This window comes from Callithrix jacchus, chromosome 16, assembly GCF_049354715.1.
Source record: "Callithrix jacchus isolate 240 chromosome 16, calJac240_pri, whole genome shotgun sequence".
Taxonomy (NCBI): domain Eukaryota; kingdom Metazoa; phylum Chordata; class Mammalia; order Primates; family Cebidae; genus Callithrix; species Callithrix jacchus.
The window spans coordinates 44,085,078-44,101,951 of NC_133517.1; positions in this window are offsets into that span (position 1 = coordinate 44,085,078).

Sequence of the window (16,874 nt, forward strand, 5' to 3'; positions counted from 1 at the left end):
TTTATGCTCTCAGTTTTTGAAATTTTTGTTCTTTCTACTTTGTTATATTGTACTATTTTAAAAAGGTATTGCAGTCATTTTGATTGGCTCACCTTTTAGTATTACTACTCAAAATATGTGTATTTTATATACCACAATTACTGTGTTATAATATTCTGTTTTTCCATGTGTTTACTATTACCCATGAGTTTTGCACCTTCAGATCATTTCTTTTTGTTCATTAATGTCCTTTTCTTTCATACTAAAAAACTCACTTTAGCATTTCTGTTAGTACTTGTCTGGTATTGATGAATTCCCTCAGGGTTTGTTTGCCTGGGAATGTTTTTATTTCTCCTTAATGTTTGAAGAATATTTTCACGGCATATACTACTCTAAGATACACTATTTTTCCTTCTGCCCTTTAAATATGTCATGTGGCTCTCTCCTGGCTAGTAAGATTTCAAGTAAGAAGTCTGCTACCAGACATATTGGAACTAATTTGTATGTTATTTGCTTATTTTATTTTGCTTCTTTCAGAATCCTTTCTTTATCCTTCACCTTTGGGAATTTCATAATTAATTATCTTTATGTAGTATTATTTGGGTTAAATATAATTGATATTCTATAAGCTTCTTATAGCTGAATATTGATGTCTTTCTGTAGGTTTTGAAAGTTTTCTGTTACTATCCTTTTGAATAATCTTTCTGTTCCAATTTCTCTCTCTCTCTCTCTCTCTCTCTCTCTCTCTCTCTCTCTCTCTCTCTCTCTCCCACCCTCCCTCCTCTTTAAGGCCAATAATCCTTAGATTTGACCTTTTGAAGCTATTTTCTAGATCTTGTAAGCATATTTCATTCTTTTTTATTCTTTTATCTTTATTCTCTTCTTACTGTACATTTTCAAATAGCTTGTCTTCAAGCTCACAAATACTTTCTTCTTAATCAATTCTATTACCGAGACACTCTGATGCATTCTTCAATATGTCAATTTTATTTTTGTACTCAAGAATTTCTGCTTAATATTTAAAAATGATTTCAATCTCTTTGTTAAATTTATCTGATAAGAGTTTGAGTGCTTCTCCATGTTATCTTGAATTTTGTTGTATTTCTTCACAAGAGCAGTTTTGAATTATCTGTCTGAATGGTTAAATAGCTTTGTTTCTCCAAGATTGGTCACTGGTTCATTATTTAGTTTATTCATTTTGCTCATAATTTCTTGAATGATCTTGATGTTTATGAATGTTCATCTATTTCTAGACATTGAAGAATTAGGTATTTATTGTAGTCTTCAATAAGATGGCTTATTTGTACCCATACTTCTGGGGAAAGCTTTCCAAGTATTCAAAGGTAATTGAATGTTGTGATCTGTCTTTGGTCACTGCAGCCATATTCTGCATTGGGGGCACCTCAAGTTCAGTATTGCTATGTGAATCTTACAGATTCAGAGAGGTACTACCTTGGCGGTCTTGGGCAAGGCCCAAGAGAATTCTCTGGATTATCAGGTAGAGGCTCTTGTTTTCTTCCTTTCCTTTCCCCCAAACAAATGTTTTCTCTTTCTCTGTGCTGAACTGCCTGGAGCTGGTGAGGAGGTAACACAGTCACCCTGTGGTCACCACCACTGGTACTGTGCTGAGTGAGTCCCAAAGCCAGCACATCACTGGGTCTTACCAAAGGCCTGTGTCAATCACTTTCTGACTACTGCCTATGTTCTCTCAAGGCCCAAGGACTCTTGAGGAAAGTAGACTCCTTTATGGGCTACAACAGGTCCAGAAATGCTTTCCAAGAGCTGAGGCCAGGACCAAGGGACCCTAGGACTCCATTTGTTTCTCTACCTCACTTTGGCTGAGCTGGAAGACAAAGTCCCCTTTACTCTTCTCTCCTCTTTCTTCAAGCAAAGGGAGCCTCTTCCCACCCATAGCCACAATAGTGGGGAATGCACTGGGTCACACCTCAAGCAAGCATGGCTGTGAGTGTCAAAATGTCTGTGGCGAGTACTACCTTACTACCACTAATATTTATTCTAAACCTAAGGGCCCTTTAGTCAGCAGGTGATGAATCCTGCCAGAACTGGGTCCTTCCTTTCAAGGCACAAAGTTCCCTTCCATCAGAGGGTGTGTCTAGAAATATCCAGGAGCTAGGGCTTGGAATGTTGGCCTCAGATATCTGCCCAGTGCTCTATCCTACTGTGGCTAAGCTGGTATCCAAGTTGCAAGATAAAGTTCTCTTTTACTCTTCCCTCTTCTCCTCAAGCTGAAGGAAAGAATCTCTTGTAGCTCTTAGCTGTACTGCCTGAGGGTTAGGGCAGGGGTAACACATGCATTCTATTGGCTTCCCTGGCTGGTGTCTCATTAGGTTGCATGTACCCCAAGTCCACTGGCTCTAAGCTTAGCATAGCACCACTTCTTCCCAGAAATTGCAGTTCTTGTGGCCTAGACTGCCTTTCAGGTTTATTCAGCACCCCAGAGTGCTTTCGCCTGTGGTAGGGCTATCTTGAACTTAGGTTGTGACCATTAGGGTGGACCACTCTGCTTAGCAAGGGCTAGTCTAAATGTTTCCCCCACAGGTGCTGGCTGAACTTTGCCCCATGTTCCTTTCCATTGCAACAGAGCACCGTTAAATTATAGTGCAAAGTCCCACAATAATTGTGCTCTCCCTCCCTGAAGTAAACAGGCTCTCTATGCCAGGCAGCCACTGCCACAGTATGAGGGATGGGTAGTGTCGGTGATTCAAGATCATCTTACCTACTCTCTTCAATGCTTATTTTCCCTTCATATATTGTTAAAAGTAGGTACTGCAACCACTCATATCTATGTTCTTATGAAGGCATTTTCTTGTGTGAGTAATTGTTCAACTTGGTATTCCTGTGAAGGAAACAATTGCTGAAGAATTCTATTCAGCCATTTTCTTCCACCTCCCTCCATAGTTTGCTCTTGTATATGGTCTCTGAAAATTTAGAAGCTTTCAAGGTCTAGCACATTCATCATAATAAGACATTTCTGTAGGATGATACTAGCTCATGGAAACTTTAGACTGCTTGGAATAATAACCAAATAGAAATCATTTCACAGAATTGGTTATCAGCATTTTTCTGCATTGGTATGCATCATAAACAATAATAAAATTAGTACATAATATATATATGTATAGTAAAATAAGCAAATAATGTATATATGTATATATACACATATTTATTAGAAACTATAATGGGTTTTATAATAAAAGACAGCAATAAAATATCTTAAATACACTTCTCCTCTTAATAGTTGTCTTATCCATTGACTCCAATCCATGTAATTTCAATCTATTCTTGATTATCTGTTAGTGGATATATTTAAAGATTTCTCCCAAAAGAGTTTTTGTAAATTATATTTATCTTTAATGTGAAAATATATAAAGTACATATCACTACTTTAATGTGCTATCTATGGGACATTATTTTCTATTCTTTAGTGTTTTCAGGAAAACTACAGTCTTTGCCAGTTAAGAGTATGTTGTAAATTGTCAGCAGTAAGTAACAGGCATTAGGAGGTGGTCCCTAAAGCAGGAATCAGAAGCAACATGAATAGTGTAAAGCAACTTTGTCTTTCATATAGAAAGAGATTCTAATGAGTGATTTTACATAACCATTCAAATTTTAGAGATAAAATTTAATTAATGCAAGAATGAAAAGGTAAAATTCTCACTCAAAATCTATATGAAACAAAGTAATGAACAATTATCTTCTTGTGTACTCAAACTCCAAAAAATATTTTTGTGTGTGTTTTTTGTTTGTTTTGTTTTTTACTATATGTTCTGGGATACATGTGCAGATCATGCAGGTTTGTTACATAGGTATACACGTGCCATGGTGGTGGTTTGCTCCATCCATCGCCCTGTCATCTACATTAGATATTTCTCCTAATGCTATGCCTCCCCAATACCCCCACCCCCTGCTATTCCTCCCTTAGCTCCCCACCTCCCAGGCCCCAGTGTGTGATGTTCCCCTCCCTGTGTCTGTGTGTTCTCATTGTTCAACATCCAGTTATGAGTGAGAACATGCGGTGTTTCGTTTTCTGTTCTTGTGTCAGTTTGCTGAGAATGATGGTTTCCAGTGTCATCCATGTCCCTGCAAAAGACATGAACTCATCGTTTTTATGGCTGCATAGTATTCCATGGTGTATATGTGCCACATTTTCTTTAACCATTCTATCATTGATGGGCATTTGGGTTGGTTCCAAGTCTTTGCTATTGTGAACAGTGCCACAATAAACATACATGTGCATGTATCTCATGTGTCTTTGTAATAGAATTATTTATAATCCTATAGATATATAAACAGTAATGGGATTCCTGGGTCAAACGGTATTTTTATGTCTAGATCCTTGAGAAATCACCACACTGTCTTCTACAATGGTTGAATTAATTTCCACTCCCACCAATAGTGTAAAAGCGTTCTTATTTCACTGCATCTTCTCCTGCATCTGTTGTCTCCTGATTTTTAAGAGGAAAATGTCTCAAAATCTACCATGTATTAATATAATAGGATCTCATTGAGCATTTTTGAGAAAAACATATTTTTTTCTGCATATATTTCATAAGAACCAGAAAATGCAGTTTTTGCATTTAACCTATGTGTATTCTTTCATGTATTTTAAATAATCTTTAGATTACTTATTCTACAATTACAAAGCAAATGCTACACAAATGGTTGTTATGCCAAATTTTGTGTTATTTTTTATTGTTGTGTTATTTTTTTTCAATTTTTGGTTGAATCCAAAAATACAGGAAAAAAACCAAGATGACAAAATTTATAAGAATAAGTCTCTGTGCCATAATGGAAAAAAGTAATTCTGGGTTATTTTTTTGGTTGTTAAAACATGTAAAAATTTTTATTTCTTTTTTTTTAATTTAACTTTAAAGTACATGTGCAGGTTTGTTATATAAATAAACTTGAGTTAAGGGATTTGCTGTATAGATTATTTCCTCATCAGGTATTAAGTCTAGGAGTCATTAGTTATTTTTCCTGGTCATCTCCCCTCTCCCACCATCCACCTATGTTAGGTCTCAGTGTGTGTTGTTGACAGCAGTAAGTGAACCACTGTGTGTTCACGTTTTCTCATCATTTAGCTCCCACTTGTAAGTGAGAATATGCAGTATTTGGTTTTTCTTTTTCTGCATTAGTTTGGTAAGGAAAACGGCCTCCAGATCCATCCATGTTCCTGCAAAGGACATAATGTTGTTTTTTATGGCTGCATAGTATTCCATGGTATATATGTACCACATTTTCTTTATCCAGTCTACCATTGATGGGCATTTATTTGATTCCATGTCTTTGCTATTGTGACTAGTACTGCAATGAACATATGCTGCATGTATGTGTCTTTATAATGCAATGATTTATATACCTCTGGGTATATAGCCAGTAATGAGATTGCTGGGTCAAATGGTATTTCTTTTCTTAGATATTTGAGGAATTGTCACATTGTCTTCCACAATGATTGAACTAATTTACACTCTTACTTACAGTGAATAAATATTCTTTTTTTCTGCATAACTTCATTAGCATCTGTGATTTTTTGGCTTGTTAGTAATAACCATTCTGACTGGTATGAGGTTAAAATTAACTGACTGGGCATGGTGGCTCATGCCTGTAATCTCAGCAGTTTGGGAGGCTGAGGCATGATGATCACCTGAGGTCAGGAGTTTGAAACCAGCCTGGCCAATATGGTGAAACACTGTCTCTACTAAAATACAAAAATTAGCCAGGTGAGGTGGCAGATGCCTGAAATCTCAGCTACTCAGAAGGCTGAGGCAGGAGAATCACTTGAACCCAGGAGGTGGAGGTTGCAATTAGCCAAGATTACACCACTGCACTCCAGCTTGGGTGACAGAGCCAGACTCCATCTCAAAAAAACAATAAATAAATGCAACATATTTTATTACCTTCAAAGTATCTCTCTGGCCCCTATCTAATCATCCCTCCCAGCAGATTAATTTGGCCTCTTTCAAGATATCATATAAATGGAATCACATATATTCTTGTCTGTTTGGACTTTTTCACTAAGGATAATGATTTTCAGATTCATCCACTTTCGATACTACCTATTTTTCCTCTTTACTGCAGGGTATTATATTTCATTATATAATTATATCACAATTTGCTTTTTCTTTCTTCTGTTGATAGTCTTTTAGGTCACTTTCAGTTTGAAGTTATTATAAATTAGTCTGTAATAAATATTCTTTAAAAAGTTATTTTGGTAGACATTTTCTTTTGGGTTTTTTGTAATTAAGTAGGAATAAAATTTCTAGGTCATTGTATAAATGCCTGTTGAGTTTCATACCACACTACAAAGTATTTTCCGAAGTTGTGTGATTTTACATAAATAACAGTAATATATGAAAGTTCTAATTATTCCATAGCCTTGCCTCAATTTGGTATTATAGTCTTGATTAATTTTAGTCATTTTAATGAGTACTGTGATGGTTAATATTGAGTATAAAGTTGATTAGATTAAATTATGGAAAGTATTGTTCCTGAGTGTTTCTGTGAGGGTGCTGCCAAAGGAGATGAACATTTGAGTCAGTGGACTTGGTGAGGCAGTCAATCTGGGTGGGCACCATTAGCTGCCAGCACAGCTAGGATAAAAAGGAGGCAGAAGAACATAGAAAAAGTAGACTGGCTAAGTCTTCTGGCCTCAATATTTCTCCTCTCCCCGATACTTCCTGCCCTCTAACATTGGGCTGCAAATTCTTCAACTTTTGATTACTTGGACATACTCCAATGGTTTGCAAGAGGCTAGCGGGCCTTTGGCCACAGACGGAAGGCTGAATTACTGGCTTCCCTACTGTTTTTTTTTTAATCTATTTGTTTATGCATAATGCCAATATTGTAATGTTTTGAATAATTGTAAAATTAATATGTTTCTAATCATGTAGTGTAAGGCCTCTTATTTTCCTTTTCAAGAGTATTTTGGCTATGCATTTCTTTAAACTTTTATATACATTGTAGAATCATCTTCACCTGCACACACACATAAAACACCTACTGGAATTTTGATTGGATTGGATCACAAATATCAACAAATCAACTGAGAATAGACTTCATAACATGGCCTATCTCTATATTTAGCTGTATAATTTTTCATAAGAACATTTTATAGTTTTTAATGGTGAAATTATCAAATTTCATTTTCAGATGTATTTCTATATATAATGACATATTTATGCTATCAAAATGTAGATTTTAACAAATTTTATTTGTCAATTAGGAAAAATATATATGTATAAATATATAAATACACACACACATATGTATGTATATATCTATATGTATATATATGTGTGTATATATGTATATGTATATATACATATAGATACATACATACACACACACACACACACACACACACACATATATATATATGATCATTACTCATTGCAGCCTCTATATTGCAGGCTCAAGTGATTCACCTTATTCAGCCTCCCAAATAGATGGGACACAGGTGTGTGCCACAACAGCTGGTTAATTATTATTATTATTCTTTGTAAAGAAGAAATTTGCTTATGTTGCCCAGGCTGGTGTCAGGAACTCTTGGGCCCAAGCAATCCTCCCACCTCAGCTTCCCAAAGTGCTCGGATTATAGGTATTGGCTACTGGGCCCAGCCAGAAAGGTTTTTAAAACTAATGTATCCTTCAAAAATTATAGTAAATATAATTTTTAAATAAATGTTTTTAAATTTTAATGTTCAATTGTTTTTTTCCTGTTATAGCATTATGATTTGTATTGCTTTTTATCCATGGTTCCTGGTTTATAACTCCCATAGCCCTTGTTATAGTCTTTTGCTGTAATGTTAGGTGTGTTAGACCTCAGGCCCAGGAATCAGAAAACAGAATATTTCTAACCTTCTCCAGCCCTCCTTTTACACTAAGCTGGTGGCCACTGCTTGGTATATGGGGAGAAGTCCTCACGCTTTTTATTACATTTTGTTCTGTATTGATGATTGTTGTTTCTCTGGGTTTTGTGTGCAGTGGAAAAACACAGTTGGAAAGAGATTTTCCCTACATACTTGTGTGTACCAATATAGGTGATTTCTGTATATTGACCATGTGGTCTTTGAAATTGCCAAAATCACTCATTAATATTATTATATTGTATGATAATATGCACAGTATTTTCTAAATACACCACAATATAAGCTGCAAATGATAACAGATTTTTATGCTCTCTTTTCAATATCTATACCTTTTATCTCTTTTCCTTGACTCATGCTTCTTTCTGAAATTTACTGCCAAGTGTTTAATGAAAGTATCAAGAGGAGACCCATCTTGCTTTGCTCATTATCATAAGACAGAAGTGTTCAATATTGCACCAAATGTAATGTTAGCTGTTAAATTCTGGTGAAATGGCTTTGTCAGATTTAGAAATCTGACTTTTTTTTCTGAGAATATTTTTTCTTTTGTTTTCTGTCTGTAAACAGGCATTGATATTGAATTTTGTCAAATATTTTTTTCTATCTATTAAGATGATAAAATATAGTTTCCCTGTGTTTCAATAATGGTATTCATTGTTTAATTTTAAAATGTTAGACTAACTTTGTGTTCTTAAATTAACTCTTCTTGTTTGTATTTTCCTTTGTGTATAATGCTGACTTTATTGTGCTAATATTTTGTTGATAAATTTCTCATCTATTTGCATAACGGATATTGGTTGTAGCTGTTTTTTGTTTACTTTTTTTTGTAATGCAATTATCTAGTTGTAGTATTTGGTAGATGCAGCTAATGAATAAAATTTAGAATCCTTTTCTCTTCTAATTTCTGAAAGAGCTTACACATAATTGGTGATATTTATTGCTTAAGAGTTTCATTGAATAAACCAGCAAAATCATTAGGGCTTAGAGTTCTTTTTATTGAAAGGTTGCTAGTAATTTTTTTTCAAGTAGAAACCTTCCTAATACATTTCTTTTGACAATTTTGTTTTCAATAAGCATGTCATTTTAATTTGTTATTAAATTTGTTGACATGTTTGTATAATATCTCTTATTTTTATTATGATATTTATATTTATCATATATTGAGAAACAACAATCTAGTGTGTGTCTTTATATATTTTAAACATTTTTCCTTTTATATAATTACAGATTCATAAGAAGTTGCAAAAAAGTGTACAATTAGGTTTCATATATTCTATATTTTTACTCAATAGTACTATCTTAAATAACTCTCATAAAATATCAAAGCAATAAAATTAACAGAGATACAATACAAAGAACTTATTCAGGTTTACCAGCATGAGATTGATATCATCACTTCTTTAAGTCTACATGTATATTTTTATGCAATTTTATGAAGTATAGATTTGTGTAATCTTTTTTTAAAAAATGTCTGTATATTTAGTAATGATGCTTCCTCTTTCTTTTCTGAATTCAGTAATTGGTAACTAGTATATTTTCTCTCTCTTTCAGCTTTTTATTTTCTATTGGATTTTAGGTTTTGGGGTACATGAGCAGAGCATGCAAGACACTTGCGTAGGTACACACATGGCAGTGTGCTTTGCTTTCCTTCTCCCCTTCATCCACATTTGGCATTTCTCCCCAGGCTATCCCTCCCCACCTCCCCCTCCCACTGGCCCTCCCCTTTTCCCCCCAATAGACCCCAATGTTTAGTACTCCCCTTTCTGTGTCCATGTGTTCTCATTTTTCATCACCTGCCTATGAGTGAGAATATGCGGTGTTTCATTTTCTGTTCTTGTGTCAGTTTGCTGAGAATGATGTTCTCCAGATTCATCCATGTCCCTACAAATGACACAAACTCATCATTTCTGATTGCTGCATAATATTCCATGGTGTATATGTGCCACATTTTTCCAATCCAGTCTATTATCAATGGACGCAGAGAAGGCATTTAACAAAATTCAACAGCCCTTTATGCTAAAAACCCTCAATAAACTCGGTATTGATGGAACGTTATCTTAAAGTAATAAAAGCTATTTATGACAAACCAACAGCCAATATCATACTGAATGGGCAAAAACTGGAAGCATTCCCTTTGAAATCTGGCACTAGATAAGGATGCCCTCTTTCACCACTCCTATTCAATATAGTACTGGAAGTTCTATCGAGAGCAATAAGGCAAGAGAAAGAAATAAAGGGTATTCAAATACAAAAGGTGGAAGCCAAATTGTCTCTATTTACAGACGACATGATAGTACACCTAGAAGACCTTATCACCTCAGCCCAAAAACTCCTGAAACTGATAAGCAACTTCAGCAAAGTCTCAGGATATAAAATCAATGTGCAAAAATCACAAGCATTCGTCTACACCAATAACAGACTTAAAGAAAGCCAAATCAAGAATGAACTGCCATTCACAATTGCTACAGAAAGAATAAAATACCTTGGAATACAACTCACAAGGAACGTAAGGGACCTCTTCAAGGAGAACTACAAACCACTGCTCAATGAAATCAGAAAGGACACAAACAGATGGAGAAACATTCCATGTTCATGGTTAGGAAGAATTAATATCGTGAAAATGGCTATACTGCCCAAAGTAATTTACAGAATCAACGCTATCCCCATCAAGCTACCATTGACTTTCTTCACAGAACTGGAAAAAACCACCATGAACTTCATATAGAACCAAAAGAGAGCCCGCATAGCCAAGTCAATTCTAAGCAAAAAGAACACAGCGGGGGGCATCACACTACCAGATTTCAAACTATACTACAAGGCTACAGTAATCAAAACAGCATGGTACTGGTACCAAAACAGAGATATAGACCAATGGAACAAAACAGAGGCACCGGAGGCAACACAACATATCTATAACTATATAATCTTTGATAAACCTGACAAAAACAAGCAATGGGGAAAGGATTCCCTGTTTAACAAATGGTGTTGGGAAAACTGGCTAGCCATGTGCAGAAAGCAGAAACTGGACCCCTTCCTGACACCTTACACTAAAATTAACTCCAGATGGATTAAAGACTTAAACATAAGACCTGGCAAGATAAAAACCCTAGAAGGAAATCTAGGCAAAACTATCCAGGACATAGGAGTAGGCAAGGACTTCATGAACAAAACACCAAAAGCATTGGCAACAAAAGCCAAAATAGACAAATGGGACCTAATGAAACTCCACAGCTTCTGCACAGCAAAAGAAACAGTCACTAGAGTGAATCGGCAACCAACAGAATGGGAAAAAATTTTTGCAGTTTACCCATCTGACAAAGGGCTGATATCCAGAATTTACAAAGAACTCAAACAGATTTACAGGAAAAAAACAAACAAGCCCATTCAAAAGTGGGCAAAGGATATGAACAGACACTCTTTCAGCTTTATTGGTAGGAATTAACAATTTTACTAATCTTTTCAAAATACCATCTTTAACATTGTTGATTATGGTTTTTAAAAAATTTTTATTACTTTAATAAAATCTGCATACATTTTATTTATTTTACTTGCTTGAGCTTTAGTTTTATTTTGTTTGTTTTCTTTTTCTAGCCTTTTCAAGTGAAACATAATCATTGCTACTGAGGTAGGAGCTGGGACTTGACTCTGGAGGTGGGGCTCAGGCACCAGACCAAATTGAGGACTGGCTGAAATGGCTGGTACAGAAGCAGCTTTCCATAAGGTACACTTACCACTGCCATGACAAGTCTGTACATTAGCACCCTTCTCCTAAACATTTCTGCATTTTTAGGAATTAAAAGTAGGTATAATTTGCATGTAATTAAAAGTAGGTATACATATGACTTCAGAATTGCCTTTGGGTTGCTTTTCTGGCACATTGCCTGTGGGGTCCTTTTCCACAAGAAGCAAGAATATCTGCTGCTATATATTGCCACTTCAGTACAAGTTGTAGATTAACACCACTGGCTCACCATTGAATTCTTCCCTGGGTGAAGCAAAGAACCCTTCTGGGCAAAGCCTTCATAGGCTGGAGCTGTATTCTCTTAGCCCCTTTATTTTGCTATAGCTTTTGATTCACAATTTTTTTGTATTTCTACTCTCTTGTATTGTGGAGAAGCCCTGAATGCTTTAGGATACTCCTTATTCAGATCTCAAACCCCGTCTCCAGTCATAAGTTTACTATCCTTGGGCATTCAATAAAAATAGGTAAGAAAAAAGGGCAGGCAGTTGTAGACTCACTCTGTGGCTTATATTCCTTGAGATTCTAATCCATTATATAGATCCACATGTGCTACCTAATAAATGCTCACCTGGTTTCTCCTTAAACCTACCGGTCAATGTTGGATTTATCTTTATAATCTTACTTCCACATTCTGATGAAATCAACTGTGGGGTCCTAGTAGAAAACACGTGTTAATACTTAGTATTTGGTTCTTATAGATTTGTTTTTACTTCCAGCTATGTATTTCTTTTGATGTTAGCATTCTGTAGCTTATATGACTTGTTCCCCTGGTTCAAATGAAAGTGACAATATCTTGCTACTTTCCTATACTGTAACCAGTAATTGTGTTTCATTTTCCACTTAACCCCATATTTTAGTCTCTCCCATGAGTCTACAATTAAATCTAATTACAGTTCATGTTTGTTGCATGAACTATGTTATAATAATCCATTTACCTGGTCTTGGCCCCATAGATCCACTCAAGCCTGCATTACCTCCAATAGGCTGTGTTACACTGACTCTTCTGGCATCTGTCTCCTTACAAACTTTAGTTAAATTTAGTAGAAGGATTGTTTTTCATTGCTTTCCAGTAAAATCCTGAGAAATAGAAGCTGAGTTGACCTTTCTTCACCTCTTCTACTGTATTTTTGATGGTTATATTTATATCTTAGGTGGCTGGTCAGATTTTATCAGTTTTACCTGATGCTGAGCTCTCAGCTCCTTCCTTTGCCTCAGTATTTACCACAGCATGCTGCTTCTGAACAAGCCTACACATTTTTCTTCACCTGAGATGGTACAAATAATTCTCCTGCCTTTCTATTCCCCTTCCTGACTCCATTGAGAAACTGCTTCACAGGGACTTAGATCTACCACCCTAAGCATCTGCCAAAAGTTCTGAATGAAACAATATTTTTTCCAGTGGGAGAGTGAAAATAGGAAAGAACCAAGGAGACAAGTTATTTCTCTCCTTTGGAGTGTTCCTAGGCAAATACTTTCTATAATATTTCTTCAGTCATTTGGATAATTTCACATGTAGAGCCATTCATTAAGTTCCCTTGTGGCTCATTGCAAAATGGCAAGAACTCCAACACAACGTGTTGCATTTTTCCTCATTCTCTCTGACCTTCCTTCGCTTCCTCCATACCTTTATTGTCTGGGATGTCTTCCCCCAATCAAGCTTTTAGTACCCATTTCTTGTCTTAATTTCTGTTCTCTAGGAACTAGGTACTTCATAGTGGTTAATAGTGCAGTCAAATCAACTTGGCTCTCCCACTTCCTATGGGTATGGTTTCTGAATGTCACTTTATCTATACAAACATCATCAGTTTCTTATTATATAAAAGAAAAGTAATATTAATAAATATTTTATGACTACATCAATGTAGTTAGAAGAGCCCTAGATAGGAAATAACAATTAATGTAGCCTGACTGGTCAGCCTCCAAGTATTCCCTGCCTTTACTTCACATCCTTTCTCCCAATCCTGTGTACTTGCAATCATAACAGATGGTGGCAGGCCCTCGGAAAGGCCAAAGCCTGAGGGGTGAATGGAAATGGGGGGAATGAGTCCAGATTGCAACATTAGTGCTCTGAGGAGGAGAAAAGGCATGTAGCAGAGATGGAAACGAAAGAAGACATGCAGGAAAAAGATTATAGTTACAAGAAACCATGTGATGAAAATGACTTTTGACATGATTGTGGATAGATTCTACTTTGTAGTTTATGGTTGTTAGTAAAAATCAGACATCACACTCTGATTTTCCATGTGTTAACCCAGTTTTCTCAAATACTTTCCATTTTTCCCCAGAAGTAAATTCATGAGATTTATATTATTTGCAACAAGAATTTTCATTGACATATTCTCTAACATTTTTCCAATTTTAACTTCTTTTCTTATCATATATTTTCAGATACATCAGCATTTACTCTCTTAATAAACTTAAGTTTTTGTAAAAGATTTTTCTTTTCATTTTAAGAATAAAGACACAAACATACATATGATATGTTACATATATGGCTGTGTGTATATATATATGTATATATGCATATATGTTGATTATTACCAAGCTTTGTAAAGTTGAGCATTATATATTTAGGTAGATTTACCTTATCTTCTCTCAGCATAATGTCTGTCACATGTTATGTGTTCAGTAAATATTAGTCTGAGTGAATGGAATATGAATGTTTTAAAAATCTCAGAATGCTCATTAACTATAGAATTTGGTAAAAATGAATACATCTTTCAATTGCATTAGTGACAGAGATATAGAGGAAAATATATTTATGGAAACGTAGTATATGTCTATATTTTTAATAATTTTGCCTGGAGCTTAGATATGTTTAAAACATAAACAAATGTCAGAAAAATATGATAAACTTTACATTAACACTAAATAAAAACACTTTTCTCTCTTTCTTTCTTCTAAAGATCAATAACCTGAAAGGTTAACATGTACTTCTTTGCATAGCAACAAAAGGCAAAAGCACTGGCAAAGCTTCAGAATCAATACACATATTGGAGAACTGTTGAAACTCATGGCTACAAGAAATAAAATTGAAAAAATGACATAAAAACCAATTATTGCTATCACATCTAACAAGATAACATGAAAGAAAACAAAATTTATTGTAGCATAGTGGCTAGAAATCAAATTATACATTTCATATAAGAGCATATATTTTTACAAATTTTATCATTTTTCTTTGCCAATTCCCATCTACTGTAATATAAATTTCATCAATCCTATGATTGAATTGTGTCAGTATCTAATTCCTAAGCCACTGTAAAGCAAAATGTTATTATTAATTTCTTTGTTTTACATTTTATATATGGTATTTAAAAATGTTATTATAGAGTCCCACTTCCTAATTGCTTCATGTTCTATAAATAACATTCCTGAATATTAATAAATGACTAAGTTTTTCATATGCTTATTATAACAAATACCAATCACTGCATGCTCACCAAGTACTTGCTTTCATTGTTATATTTGCATTGGCATATAAGTGTGTTCATGGGAGAGGTGTGTGTATATACTAAAGAAGACATTTCAGTTGTTTACTTTTACCATGATATAAATAAGATCCCATGGCTAGTTAATTTATAGTCTCATGATCACATATTATGACAACTGTGTAGACGGGAGCTCTCCAAATATTATCAGCTCTTTTATAATTACGTGATTAAAAAAGATATCTGTGGCAATTTAAAATTTGAGAAACAAAAACAACTACAAAAGTTATTTAGCTTTTTAAGCTGTGCAATGTAATTTTTTAATTGGAATACCTACAACTGATTTATAAATGTTCTGCATTAATATGTGAATGAAAAGTTCTGCAGAAAAGACAGCTGGAAAACAGGAGTAAATTATGGAACAATTCACACAGCAAGAACATAATACATATATGTCGAAAAAAGTTAATGAATGACTGAATTAGTGCATTAATGAATGAATAAATGTGTGCATGTCTGCATAATGAATGAATGAATAAAACACTAAGGTAGAATCACAGAAGTTGTGGTTAAATGGAGTTTCATTTGGTTTTTCCAATTGAGCGACTTAAATATGGAAAAGATAGACATATATAAGCATATATATTAATATATGCTTTATATGTTATAATCTATATTTTTATCAATATAGTTATATATAACTAAATATATATTCCTCCCATTAATACTCAAAAATTATTTAAATAAAAGTTTTAGAAAAATTTTGATCTAGAAATATATGTTACTTCTGAGAATATATATTAAAGACAATATTTGTAGTCTTTATATATAATATATAGTTATATATATATATAACTATATTGATAAAATTAAAAGCATAGTTTATATCTCTATGTTAGATGTTGGACAAGAATAAAATTCATCATATATTTTTTGAGCATATAGTTTTTGTCCACAGATTTGCTGACCTAATCTAAGAGGACTTAAACTGAAACTGTAGGAATCAAACCAGACATCCAGATAAAAATGTAAATATTGATATCATGAAGAACACTGCACTATTCATTCAGCACCAAACATAAAAGTGATAAACAAAATTGATGTGTGATATTTTATTTTTTTTTAATTTTTTATTGCATTTTAGGTTTTGGGGTACATGTGCAGAACATGCAAGACAGTTGCATAGGTACACACATGGCAGTGTGTTTTGCTTCCTTTCTCCCCTTCACCCACATTTGGCATTTCTCCCCAGGCTATCCCTCCCCAGCTCCCCCCCCACGCTGGTCCTCCCCTTTTCACCCCAATAGACCCCAGTGTTTAGTACTCCCCTCCCTGTGTCCATGTGTTCTCATTTTTCATCACCCGCCTATGAGGGAGAATATGCGGTATTTCATTTTCTGTTCTTGTGTCAGTTTGCTGAGAATGATGTTCTCCAGATTCATCCATGTCCCTACACATGACACAAACTCATCATTTCTGATTGCTGCATAATATTCCATGGTGTTATTTTAACATAAGAATTCTAAGATGTGTTAATAAAATTCTCATGGCTATATTACTTTATGGGAAAAAAGTCATCTTATTCAAAATTATTAACATACTACTAGATAAAGTAGAATTTTGTTTTATATTAACAAGATGTAATATACCTATCTATAATTTTATTATTCTGGGAATAAACATACTTTATGGGATATTCTGATGAAGAAAGCTAATAGGAAAATGAGCAATATAGTTGTATGATTCTATTAAAACGGGTTAAACAAGAGAAGTACATTTGTAATACAGTCCAGATACAGATCAATCCTCTAATAAAGAAAAAAAATGTGGAAATTG